This window comes from Nerophis lumbriciformis, linkage group LG06 (assembly GCF_033978685.3).
Source record: "Nerophis lumbriciformis linkage group LG06, RoL_Nlum_v2.1, whole genome shotgun sequence".
Lineage (NCBI taxonomy): Eukaryota > Metazoa > Chordata > Actinopteri > Syngnathiformes > Syngnathidae > Nerophis > Nerophis lumbriciformis.
This window is the reverse complement of record NC_084553.2, coordinates 58,008,451-58,020,950: the sequence shown is the minus strand read 5'-3', so window position 1 is coordinate 58,020,950 and position 12,500 is coordinate 58,008,451. Positions and strand designations below refer to the sequence as shown.

At 38.8% G+C, this 12,500-nt stretch overlaps 1 protein-coding gene across 2 annotated transcripts in view; it reads left to right on the top strand.

Annotated features, from left to right (window-relative positions):
- Positions 1–408: 408 nt before the first annotated feature.
- LOC133608923 (carbohydrate sulfotransferase 8-like) overlaps positions 409–12,500 on the top strand; it is a 597,007-nt gene continuing 584,915 nt past the window's right edge. Inside the window, exons 1-2 of one of the 2 annotated variants that reach the window (XM_061964577.2) lie at positions 409–672; positions 737–797. The gene's annotated coding sequence lies outside the window, so the exon portion shown is untranslated. Of the gene's footprint in view, positions 798–12,500 lie in introns of both variants that reach the window. The other variant, XM_072913393.1, reaches the window with a different exon arrangement.

Sequence of the window (12,500 nt, the reverse complement as noted above, 5' to 3'; positions counted from 1 at the left end):
CTGTGTGTGTGTGTGTGTGTGTGTGTGTGTGTGTACTGTACTATAATGTCCTATAGGACGCGAGTCAGTATCAGCATCATTTTCGAGACAAAAGAGCAGACAAATAATGCTCAGAAATTAGACATATTTGAAAAAAAAAGTGTATTTTCTGTAACACCTGAAGGCACACTCTCTCTCTCTCACACACACACACACACACACACACACACACACACACACACACACACACACACACACACACACACACACACACACACACACACACACACACAGGTCTTTGGAGACTTCATGGCGCTGCGAAGAGATCCTTGCATCGCGATTGGCTCCCTCCCTCCCTCCCTCCCTCCCTCTCCTTTTCTCTCTCCCTATGTCTCTCCTTTTCTCTTCACCCTACAACTGCAAGGGGTGGACCAGGGATGCTCGCCCCGGCCAGAGCATCTCGGAGGCGGCGTGGAACTTGACTCCACACACAATTACACGCACACACACACACACACACACTCAGTACATGACACACACACAAACTCAGCGTGGGTGCAAGCGTACGGAGCAGGCATTGCTTTTGCTTTTGGACTCTCTCCTTCTTTCTTCCCCCTGCCGTCGTGAGCGCTCTCCGTGGTGCTGAAAGTGGAAAACTAGCGGCGCCGATCAACTCGCGAAGGACGAAGGAAGGCAAGCGATCAACTCGCGAAGGACGAAGGAAGGCAAGCGATCAACTCGCGAAGGACGAAGGAAGGCAAGCCGGCCACACTCGGCGGCTTCTGGCGGGCTGTATGGTCCCCTGCAGCGGTGCACAGGTAAATGCCTCACTTGGAGATCGGAGATCCGCATTAGGTCCTGTTACGTCTCATCCAGCATCTCATATTGCACATACAGCCTGTTGTCCTGCACGTGTGTCCATGCAAAGTTGATGCATCCGTGGGAATATTCCACTGATGTGCATGCGTGGAAGACTATATACACGTATATATACACACTACTTGTCTCAGGCAACCTGTTGATGTCCTACATGGGAGTTTACTTTGTTCCCCGAAGTGCCTTAGGGGTGACTTCTACAGCAGCTATAAGTCTTTTGTTTTGTGGGCTCTATTGAAGTTGTGTGGTCAAAACAAATGTGTATAGTTGTTGGTTGGCTTTGTATGCATTTTTAAACTGTCTCCCTTTTGGGACTGGATGGATGAGGATTAGCTATAAATCATGTACATAGTGTATATACACCCCCCATTGTTTGTATATATTGTTTTTCAAATCACCTGACATATATATACTGTGTATATGTACATCATTTATAAAACATTTTAACATAATTTTGTATATACTTATTACATGTTATACATCTTGTATTATTGAATGTATCAAATGTGATGAATATTTAATGGGCCACAATGGAAACGAGCCTTTTGACTTTTTGTGCCATCCATTTGCCTTTTTAAAGCATTACATGGATTCAATTCTTTAAGATGTCAATAAACTTCTCAATCAATCAATCAATAAAATATAGCAACAATTAAAAAAAATTCCGGAAAAAATGCAGTTTTATGGCACATATATTGTAATTACACAATATACACAAATTAAACAAAAGTACAATTTTACTTCCTCAATGCCATGACTTTATTTCCTCAGTATTTTCTCAATGAAACTATCAATGTAATATTTCCATCAACCAACTTTGCTTGTGTAATATTGCAACATTTTCTTATAAAATGCCAACTTTATTCTTGTTTTTTTTCATATTTTCCTTTACAAAAATCGACATGTATTAAAACGGGTCCCCCTCTGAGTATTGCAACTTAATTTGCACATTTTATTATAATATTCCAACTTCACTGTCATAGTGCTTTCTCACTTTAATCATAATTGTTGTAATGGCACACATTATAATATTCACAAATGAACAAACCACAACAATTATCATACTAAAGTATTACAACTTAATTTGCATAACATTACAAAACAATTCTTAATATTCTAAACTCATTTTCCCATATTTTCCCACTTTGTCATGCCTTGTGATAACCTATTTTCCATTACAACTATTTACTAAAAAAAAAAAATTGCACACATTTCTTTCAATAAAAAAAAAAAAAATCCTAGTATTGCAACTTAATTTTGCATGATATTGCATATTCCTTTCCTGTCATGACCCTATTTCTTTTAATTACAACTTTTTACATTCAAATACAACTGATGAGAACACTTGATATTACAATACATTAAAAACAATTCTCCATGTATTGCAACTTAATGTGCATAGTGTTTTTTTCATTATATTCCACTTTATGTTCAGAGTATTTTTTCTACTTAATCATATTTCTCTTACTGGAAAATGTTTCTGTAAATTACGAACTACGATACTAAAAACATATTCCGATGAAAAAAAAAAAATACAATATTGTAACTACCGTATTTTTCGGAGTATAAGTCGCACCGGAGTATAAGTCGCACCTGCCAAAAATGCATAATAAAGAAGGAAAAAAACATATATAAATCGCGCTGGAGCCCGGCCAAACTATGAAAAAAAACTGGAACTTATAGTCCGAAAAATACGGTATCTGCGTAATATTGCAACATTTTTCTTTATTCTTGTTGAACTCCCACGATGTTCTCATAATCTAAAAAATGTAGGCCAAACATAAAAATGTTCTCGTACTATTTTTGTGTACTAAATCCTAATATACTGTTGTAGCAAAAATGACAGCTTCGTCACACCATTCTGCAACCTAATTGTTTTAATGATATATCTTGTAAATTATGACCTCTTTTCAAACCTTGAGAATTTTTTCGTAAACTTTTTTCCCTTAAAATAAAAAAAAAAATGTAAGTGACTTTTTTTCTTGTAAATTCTCAATATTTTATTCTAATATTGTAATTTTATCTAGTAACATTAACACTTTATTCTCATCAAATTACAATTTTTTGTTCTTGTAGTAATATGAATATTCATGTGAACATACTCTATCCTCGTGATTCGATTACTTTATCATCGTAAGATAACGTTATTACGGTAGTTCTATGACTCATGTGGTAAAATAAGAGTAATATGACTTTATTCACATAACACCACAACTTGTCCAGTCTTTATTTTAATAATATTACGTTATCCTCATAGCATTATTATGTCTCTCCAGTGTGGCCTGAAAACTCCATTCTATAGATATACATACTTAGTGTAGGATCTTTGACTTGCAGTCTCACTCCAATTATTTATTGTTTTTTTTTGTTAATATATTTGCACATTTTATTGTTGTTTTTGTCCCACATACTGTGTTTAATGGTTATACTTTCCTTCTTGCTGGACGAGGGGCTTACAATTGCAAAGATCTCAATGCCATAAGTGTGTATGTGTGTGTGTGTGTGTGTGTGTGTGTGTGTGTGTTCTTGTATTTGTACCCTGAGACATCAACAAGGAAAAGTACCTTCCATATGAGGACCGGTGAACAAGTTAGGACATAAATCATGGTTCCAATACGGAAAACCATTGCATCTAATAGAGAATGTCTCATTTGCACCTCTGGTGGTGAAATCTATGAAAATTAGGGTGATCCCAAAATTGACTGTGTCGGTTTTAAAAGTGCTCCCCCTCTGGTCAACATATGAAATAACAAGTGTGTGTAAAAATGTGAAATGCTCCCCCTCTGGCCAACATATATAATAAGTGTGTGTAAGAAATTGAAATGCGCCCCCTTTGGCCAAAATTAATTAAAATAAAATAAAATAAATAAATAAATAAATAAGTAAATAAATAAAATAAATAAATACATAAAAACAAAACAAAACAAACAAACAAACAAAAAAAATATAGATATATATATTTTTTTGTGTGTCTATTGTGCGTGTGTGTGTGTGTGTGTGTGTGTGTGTGTGTGTGTACAGTACAGTACAGGCCAAAAGTTTGGACACACCTTCTCATTTAAATGCGTTTCATGACTATTTACATTGTAGATTGTCACTGAACTATGACACCTGTGAAGTGAAAACCCTTTCAGGTGACTACCTCTTGAAGCTCATCGAGAGAATGCCAAGAGTGTGCAAAGCAGTAATCGGAGCAAAGGGTGGCTATTTTGAAGAAACTAGAATATAAAACATGTTGTCAGTTATTTCACCTTTTTTTTTGTTAAGTACATAACTCCACATGTGTTCATTCATAGTTGTGTTGTGACAATCTACAATGTAAATAGTCATGAAAGTAAAGAACATGCATTGAATGAGAAGGTGTGTCCAAACCTTTGGCCTGTACTGTACATACATACATACATCCATTTATACCTCAGAATTTACATATGCAAGAAACTTTTGGCCTGTACTTTATATAGAGACATTCTGTAATAACTTGAAGTAAATAATGAAGATTTAAAACCAATTACTAAAAAAAATAAAAAATAAAATAAAAATAATAATAACTAAAAGATTACTTTTTTTAATATTTGCATAGTTTGTATATATTATTAATGTTGTAAATACAAATCTTTATATATCTAGAAAGGGTGGTCCTAAAGAGGTAGGGTTTTTTTTCGGAGGTCTCTATAAGGTAACAAATACAATAATTTGTGTGTTTGTGTGCGTGTGCATGTGTGTGTGTGTGTTTGTTGCTGTTGTGTGGATGCCACAGACACTGACAGTGCTCATTGAAAAAAGGTCTGTTGCATAACTCTCATCTCAAACATATTTGTAATAATATCAATGTGTGTCCTACAATAACCGCTAAACAGGTTATCATCCATAGGGAACATGGCTGGAGACATTTTTGCTATTTTTTTTATTTGTATCCACGAGTGCAATATGCAAGTTTCGGCATTAATCAGTGAGCGAGAGGATGCTTTCATCACATCATCGAGGACTTCCCTTTGAGGTTTTGAAGGAGGAAAAAACAATGAACACCACCGCATTGATTTCATTGTCCATTATCTTGGCTCCTCTTGGATTTCTGGAGGATTTGCAGAGAAGTTTTGCAGCAGTGCTGTTGGCCGAAATCCCTGTCTTTGCTCTCCTAATTGGCACGTAGAAGGTTCTAGAGGGGTACAAACCAGCAACAGTGTACACTACTATTACTGTCAGATGTGCTTCTTTTTCCAATGAGCTTTCCTTAAACAACGCATGCCGTAAGAAAGTCTGCATAATTCACAAACGACAAAAAACACACACATAAATAAGCCAGCAGGTGCAGCAATACCACTGGCCGCTTGTTGCTAGGCAGAGTTGATTTCAAGAAACAAAAGCCTAGGTGAAACAAAACAAAAAAAAAGTATATGTTGTTTCCTCGGCTGCATCAGACAGCACAGAAAGGACAACAAAAGTTAGTAGGAACAAAGTCAGCGTTGCTTAGTCTGCTTAGCTTTGTTTATGGTAAATGATGATTGAAAGTGTTAACATTAGTTGAAGCAATGTTCTTATTGGCTGTAGGATGTCACATGAACATTTCATATCACAAATAGTGTCCACAATTATCAGTTATTATTATTATCACGGTATTTAAAATAGAAAGTGTTCAGCGCTGATCGTTTTATTATGTATATATATATATATATATATATATATATATATATATATATATATATATATATATGTATGTAGATATGTATGTAGATATGTCTACATTGAATGTATGTATGTATATGTGTTTATATATACAGTCGCGATCAAACGTTTGCATACACTTGTAAAGAACATAATGTCATGGCTGTCTTGAGTTTCCAATAATTTCTACAACTCTTTTTTTTTTTGTGATAAGAGTGATTGGAGCACATACTTGTTGGTCACAAAAAAACATTCATGAAGTTTGGGTCTTTTATGAATTTATTATGGGTCTACTGAAAATGTGACAAAGTCTGCTGGGTCAAAAGTATACATACAGCAATGTTAATATTTGCTTACATGTCCCTTGGCTAGTTTCACTGCAATAAGGCGCTTTTGGTAGCCATCCACAAGCTTCTGCTTGAATTTTTGACCACTCCTCTTGACAAAATTGGTACAATTCAGCTAAATTTGTTGGTTTTCTGACATGGACTTGTTTCTTCAGCATTGTCCACACTTTTAAGTCAGGACTTTGGGAAGGCCATTCTAAAACCTTAATTCTCGCCTGATTTAGCCATTCCTTTACCATTTTTGACGTGTGTTTGGAACACCCAACTGCGCCCAAGACCCAACCTCCGGGCTAATGATTTTAGGTTTTCCTGAAGAATTTGGATGTAATCCACCTTTTTCATTGTCCCATTTGCTTGCTGTAAAGCACCGGTTCCATTGGCAGCAAAACAGGCCCAGAGCATAATACTACCACCACCATGATTGACGGTAGGAATGGTGTTCTTTGGGATTAAAGGCCTCACCTTTTCTCCTCCAACCATATTGCTGGGTATTGTGGCCAAACAGCTCAATTTTTGTTTCATCTGACATCACATGATCTTGGCATTCTCATTGAGAGAATGCCAAGAGTGTGCAAAGCAGTAATCAGAGCAAAGGGTGGCTATTTTGAAGAAACTAGAATATAAAACATGTTTTCAGTTATTTCACCTTTTTTTTGTTAAGTACATAACTCCACATGTGTTCATTCATAGTTGTGATGCCTTCAGTGACAATCTACAATGTAAATAGTCATGAAAATAAAGAAAACACATTGAATGAGGAGAAGGCGTGTCCAAACTATTGGCCTGTACTGTGTGTGTGTATATATATATATATATATATATATATATATATAAATATTTTGTCTGGCTTGGTATATATATATATATATATATATATATATATATATATATATATATATATATATATATACCAAGCCAGACAAAATATTTAATGTTTTTGGAAGCTCGTGATCAGCCTAATTTGCTGGTTGTATAAACAATGATGGCTGCCAACTCTTTGCTTCCTTCACTGTTAAATAAACAAATATTGCAATATAAAAAAAGCTACTTGAGGAAAAAAATATTATAAATGGTATGTATTTAACAGTAATACATTTGTGTTTAAGACATTTAACAAAAAACTTGTATTCAAAATATTTTTTCATGCACACCTCTTGAATCTGATGCAACTATTTTATTTTATTATTTATCGTTGGACAAATCAATTGCCAAGGCAACACGTTAAAGGCGCCATCTCCTGGGTTTACATGAAACAGACAATGGCAACAATAGACAAAAATGGCTGTGTGTTGTCTTTTCCTGTTAATATACTTTACATAGTGAAGTATCAGCTGATTATGTCTTCTATTGATGATTAAGAATCATTATCTTAGTGATGCGGCAATACAATTTAAGATTTGGCTTCTTCTTGCTTCTTTATCCGACACTTTTTAATTGTTTTTTTGAAGATAAAGATATTTGAATTGTGTGTAGAGAGTATTTTTAGTTGTGTAAAGGATGGTATACATGTATACTGCTACACAAGCTGTACACTGACTACTTCAAAGCCCATCCAAGTTTACTTTCGATCGTATTTTCCCTTTTGAACAAAAGTGTGCGATAACTTTTAACTTGTTGTGTAACTTCATACCCAAAACATCCCCGAGCACAACTAACTTTGCTACACGTGTGACTTGAATCGATATCAGCATCATCCTGCATGCGGAGGGAAGCGGCGTGCAGGTGTCATCAAAGCACAGCGAGCCCCCGCCATGACGCTCAATAGCTGCAGTCAGCTGCCTCCGTCTGACACACACTGCCTGGCTTTGACGGGTCAGAATTGGCCTCGGGGAGGATGCCTTCATCCTAGGAGTGATGGGGGTATATTGGGTGGTGTTGTGCTCCAGATGGCCTCGTAGACGGCGAGGGAAGAGAGCGGTCCAAGCCCAGCTGGGAGTGCTGGTGGTGCAGGGAGAATGTGTGTGTGCACGGCCCAGGGAGCAGGGAAGATGGGAGGCAGACCATAGCAACGCCTTTGAAGCTGCTAAACACTTGCGGTTCTCTACTCTGGTCCAGAACAAAATGGTAAAAAACAACAACAAAGAAAACCCTAAACTTCCTTCTCATCTGGGTCACAGCACCAAAATTGACCCACCTGGCCCTGCCCCTGCGTCCGTTCCACCGAATTAGACTGGAGTGCACTAGTCATCGAGCTCAAAGCCTGAGTTGTCAACTTGTTGTCCAACGTAAGGGCTTAAGGTGTCAGTAAAGGACGTTATACAGTGTAAACTTGTCACATTCAAACCCCTAAACATCACTCTCATCCGGGTCACGGCACCAATGTGACCCAACTGGTCCAGCTCTTGCTTCCGTTCCAACGAATTAAAGTGGAGTGTACTAGTAATCAAGCTAAAAGCATGAGTTGTCAACTTGTTGTCGAACATAAGGCCTTAAGGTTTTGGTGAATGACATTATATAATGTACACTTGCCACACTCAAAATCCTAAACATAGCTCTCATCCGGGTCACGGCACCAATGTGACCCACCTGACCCTGTCCCTGCTTCCATTTCACCGAATTAGAGTGGAGTGCACTAGCCGTCAAGCTAAAAGCCTGAGTTGTTAACTATTTGCCCAGCGCAAGCTCTTAAGGTGTCAGCAATTGAGGTTATACAATGTACACTTGTCACTCTCAAACCCTTAAACATCATTCTCATCCTGGTCACGGCACCAATGTGACCCTGTGACCCACCTGGTCCAGCTCTTGCTTCCGTTCCAACGAATTAAAGTGGAGTGCACTAGTTATCAAGCTAAAAGCATTAGTTGTCAATTTGTTGTCGAGCATAAGGGTTAAGGTGTCGGTGAATGACATTATACAATGTACTCTTGCCACACTCAAAATCCTAAACATTGCCCTCATCTGGGTCACGGCGCCAATGTGACCCACCTGGTCCAGCTTCTGCTTCCATTCCACCGAACTAGTCAAGTGTACTAGTTATTAAGCTAAAAACCTGAGTTGCCAACTTGTTGTCCAATGTAAGGGCTTAAGGTGTCAGTAAATGATGTTATACAATGTACACTTGCCACACTCAAACCCCTAAACATCACTCTCATCCGGGTCACGGCACCAATGTGACCCACCTGGTCCAGCTCTTGCTTCCGTTCCACCGAATTAGGGTGGAGTGCACTCATTGTCAAGCAAAAAGCCTGAGTTGTCAACTTGTTGTCCAATGTAAGGGCTTAAGGTGTCGGTGAATGACGTTGTACAATGTACACTTGTCACACTCAAACCCCTAAACATCACTCTCATCCTGGTCACAGCACCAATGTGACCCTGTGACCCACCTGGTCCAGCGCTTGCTTCCGTTCCAACGAATTAAAGTGGAGTGTACTAGTTATCAAGCTAAAAGCATGAGTTGTCAACTTGTTGTCGAACATAAGGGCTTAAGGTTTCGGTGAATGACATTATATAATGTACACTTGCCACACTCAAAATCCTAAACTATGCTCTCATCCGGGTCACGGCAACAATGTGACCCACCTGGCCCTGTCCCTGCTTCCATTTCACCGAATTAGAGTGGAGTGCACTAGCCGTCAAGCTTAAAGCCTGAGTTGTTAACTATTTGTCCAGCGCAAGCTCTTAAGGTGTCACACTCAAACCCCTAAACATCACTCTCATCCTGGTCACGGCACCAATGTGACCCTGTGACCCACCTGGTCCAGCTCTTGCTTCCGTTCCACCGAATTATGGTGGAGTGCACTAGTTATCAAGCTAAAAGCCTGAGTTGTCAACTTGTTGTCCAACGTAAGGGCTTAAGGTGTCGGTGAATGACGTTGTACAATGTACACTTGTCACACTTAAACCCCTAAACATCACTCTCATTCGGGTCACGGCACCAATGTGACCCAACTGGTCCAGCTCTTGCTTCCGTTCCACCGAATTAAAGTGGAGTGCACTAGTTATCAAGCTAAAAGCATTAGTTGTCAATTTGTTGTCGAACATAAGGGCTAAGGTGTCGGTGAATGACGTTATACAATGTACACTTGCCACACTCAAAATCCTAAACATTGCCTTCATCCGGGTCACGGCGCCAATGTGACCCACCTGGTCCAGCTCCTGCTTCCGTTCCACCGAATTAGTCAAGTGCACTAGTTATTAAGCTAAAAACCTGAGTTGCCAACTTGTTGTCCAATTTAAGGGCTTAATGTGTCGGTGAATGATGTTTAACAATGTAGACTTGTCATACTCAAACACCTAAACATCACTCTCATCCGGGTCACGGCACCGATATGACCCACCTGGCCCTGCCCCTGCTCTGTTTCACCGAATTAGAGTGGAGTGCAATAGCCGCCTAATTAAAAGCCTGAGTTGTCAACTATTTGTCCAGCGCAAGCTTTTAAGGTGTCAAAGATTGAGGTAATACAATGTGCCACACTCAAACCCCTACACATTGCTCTCATCCGGGTCACGGCACCAATGTGACCCACCTGGTCCAGCCCCTGCTTCCGTTCCACAGAATTAGAGTGGAGTGCACTAGCCGTCGAGCTAAAAGCCTGAGTTGTCAACTCGTTGTCCAACGTAAAGGCTTACGGTGTCAGTGAATGAGGTTATACAGTGTAGACTTGTCACACTCAAACCCCGAAATCTCACTCTCATCCGTGTCACGGCTCCAAAATAACCCGCCTGGTTCAGACCCAGCTTCCGTTCTATCTGGGGCTCCAACTTTGGTCCTGCGAATGAAAGTCAAGAGCCCAAGCTTTCAACTCGATGTCCAGCACAAGGTCTTCGGTGTCAGGGTAAAACTCCTGCTTTTCTCATGGCCCAAATAGTTTACAGTAGCACTATGCATAATCATAATACCAGGGCGTCTAGTGAGGGGCATTTTGTACTCCCTCGTCCGAGGAAGAATGCATTGCGGAAATATTTTATTTATAGATCTGTATCGCTCTGGTATAACCTCCCTCGAATTCTCACTGGCATTGAAAGTAAACAGGTTTTTAAAAGGAAACTAATATTTTATCTGAGTCTGTAAATGACTTTGCTTGTTGATGATTTGTGTTTGGTTTTGTATTGTGTAGTTATATTTATATGGTCATTAATATTCTGAGACTATAAATTGTTTGCTTGTTGATGTTTTTTATTTGTTTCTGTATTGTGTAGTTATAATGATATGATTTTACTTGAAATTGTATTGTGCTTGTGCACCCCAGGAAGACTAGTGGGTTGTTGTGACAACCAGCTAATTGGGATCCTTAATAAAAATCAAAAATCAAATCAAGGAGTATACAATCTACACTCCCAAAAAATATAATTTTGCTTAGGGCCCCAATTTAGCCTAAAGAAAAATGATCAATTCTTAAATGCACCACGATTCGGACATGGACAATCCTGAATAAATGGCCAAACGTCCAAATATTCATGATTTAAGTACGTTAAATAAAGTAATACAGTTGTTTCTAAAATGCGGAAGCAAATCGAAGAAAAATATCGCAAGGGGAGATGACAAAACATGCTAACCGCTAAACTAGCTCGATTGTTAAGTATTGTGGAAGGATGCAGATATGTTTAAGAGTTCTTTCTTTTTACATAGCCATGTTTGATCAGCTAGTACTTTTCCTTTGTGTATTCCACCAGTCTCTCTTTGTCTTCAGATTGCCTGTTTAGTGTCTCAAACCATCAGGAATGTGAAATAGAACACCCACTGGTGTCTTATTAGTGTTGAGAGGGGGGAGATGGGGGCTTTCTTTGTGTGAAAAGAGTGTGTTTTTCCCTTGGAATGCCAGATCAACTAGAACAGCCAATATGAATGTATTGATTAAGTTGATCTACTGAAATTTCAGTAAAACTTGAAAATATTCCAATTCTGTCTTGATGGTCCTTCTTACTCAGCATATATGTCATCGAAAGAACTTGGGACTGACCAGTAACTTAGATTCCCTGGGAGGAAGATCTGGTCTGACGCAACAGTATCAATCTAGAATTAATGACATGTTCGTGGCTGCTTTGTTTCGTCACATTCTAAACATCCAAATATCGGTCATTTAAGTACGTTTAAGTTCTAAAATGCGGAAGCAAATGGTAGCAAAACACAACAAGAGACAATCACTAAGCTAGCTCGAATGTGAACATTTCTATCCAGAATCAATTAAAGGTTCAAGGTTGCCCAGTTTCATCAAACTCCAACCCAACAAGAAACTGTTTTTTTTTTTTCTTCTATTGACTTCTCTACTTGGATGAGAACAACATGTTGCCAGCAGGAAATAAACCGCTTCCTGTTGCTAAGTGCATGCTGCAAACCAATCCTGACTGATGGCTTTCAAACGGGGATCGAACTGAGGCAAAGAAGGAAGCTCGTTGACCCAACACTTTACATTTTACAACGTTTTGGCCATTTAAGTCATGTGATATTTTGACTCCAGTGGTGAAAAATACACAAAAAAGTATTTGTGCAGGCAGTTTTGTCATTTAAGATGCACACAACTATGAATAAGATCACATTTTATCATCAAATGCTAATGCTATTATCCATCCATCCATTTTCTACCGCTTATTCCTTTCGGGGTCGCAGGAGGCGGTGGAGCCTATCTCAGCTACAATTGGGCGGAAGGCGGAGTACACCCTGGACAAGTCACCACCTCATCGCAGGGCGCTAATGCT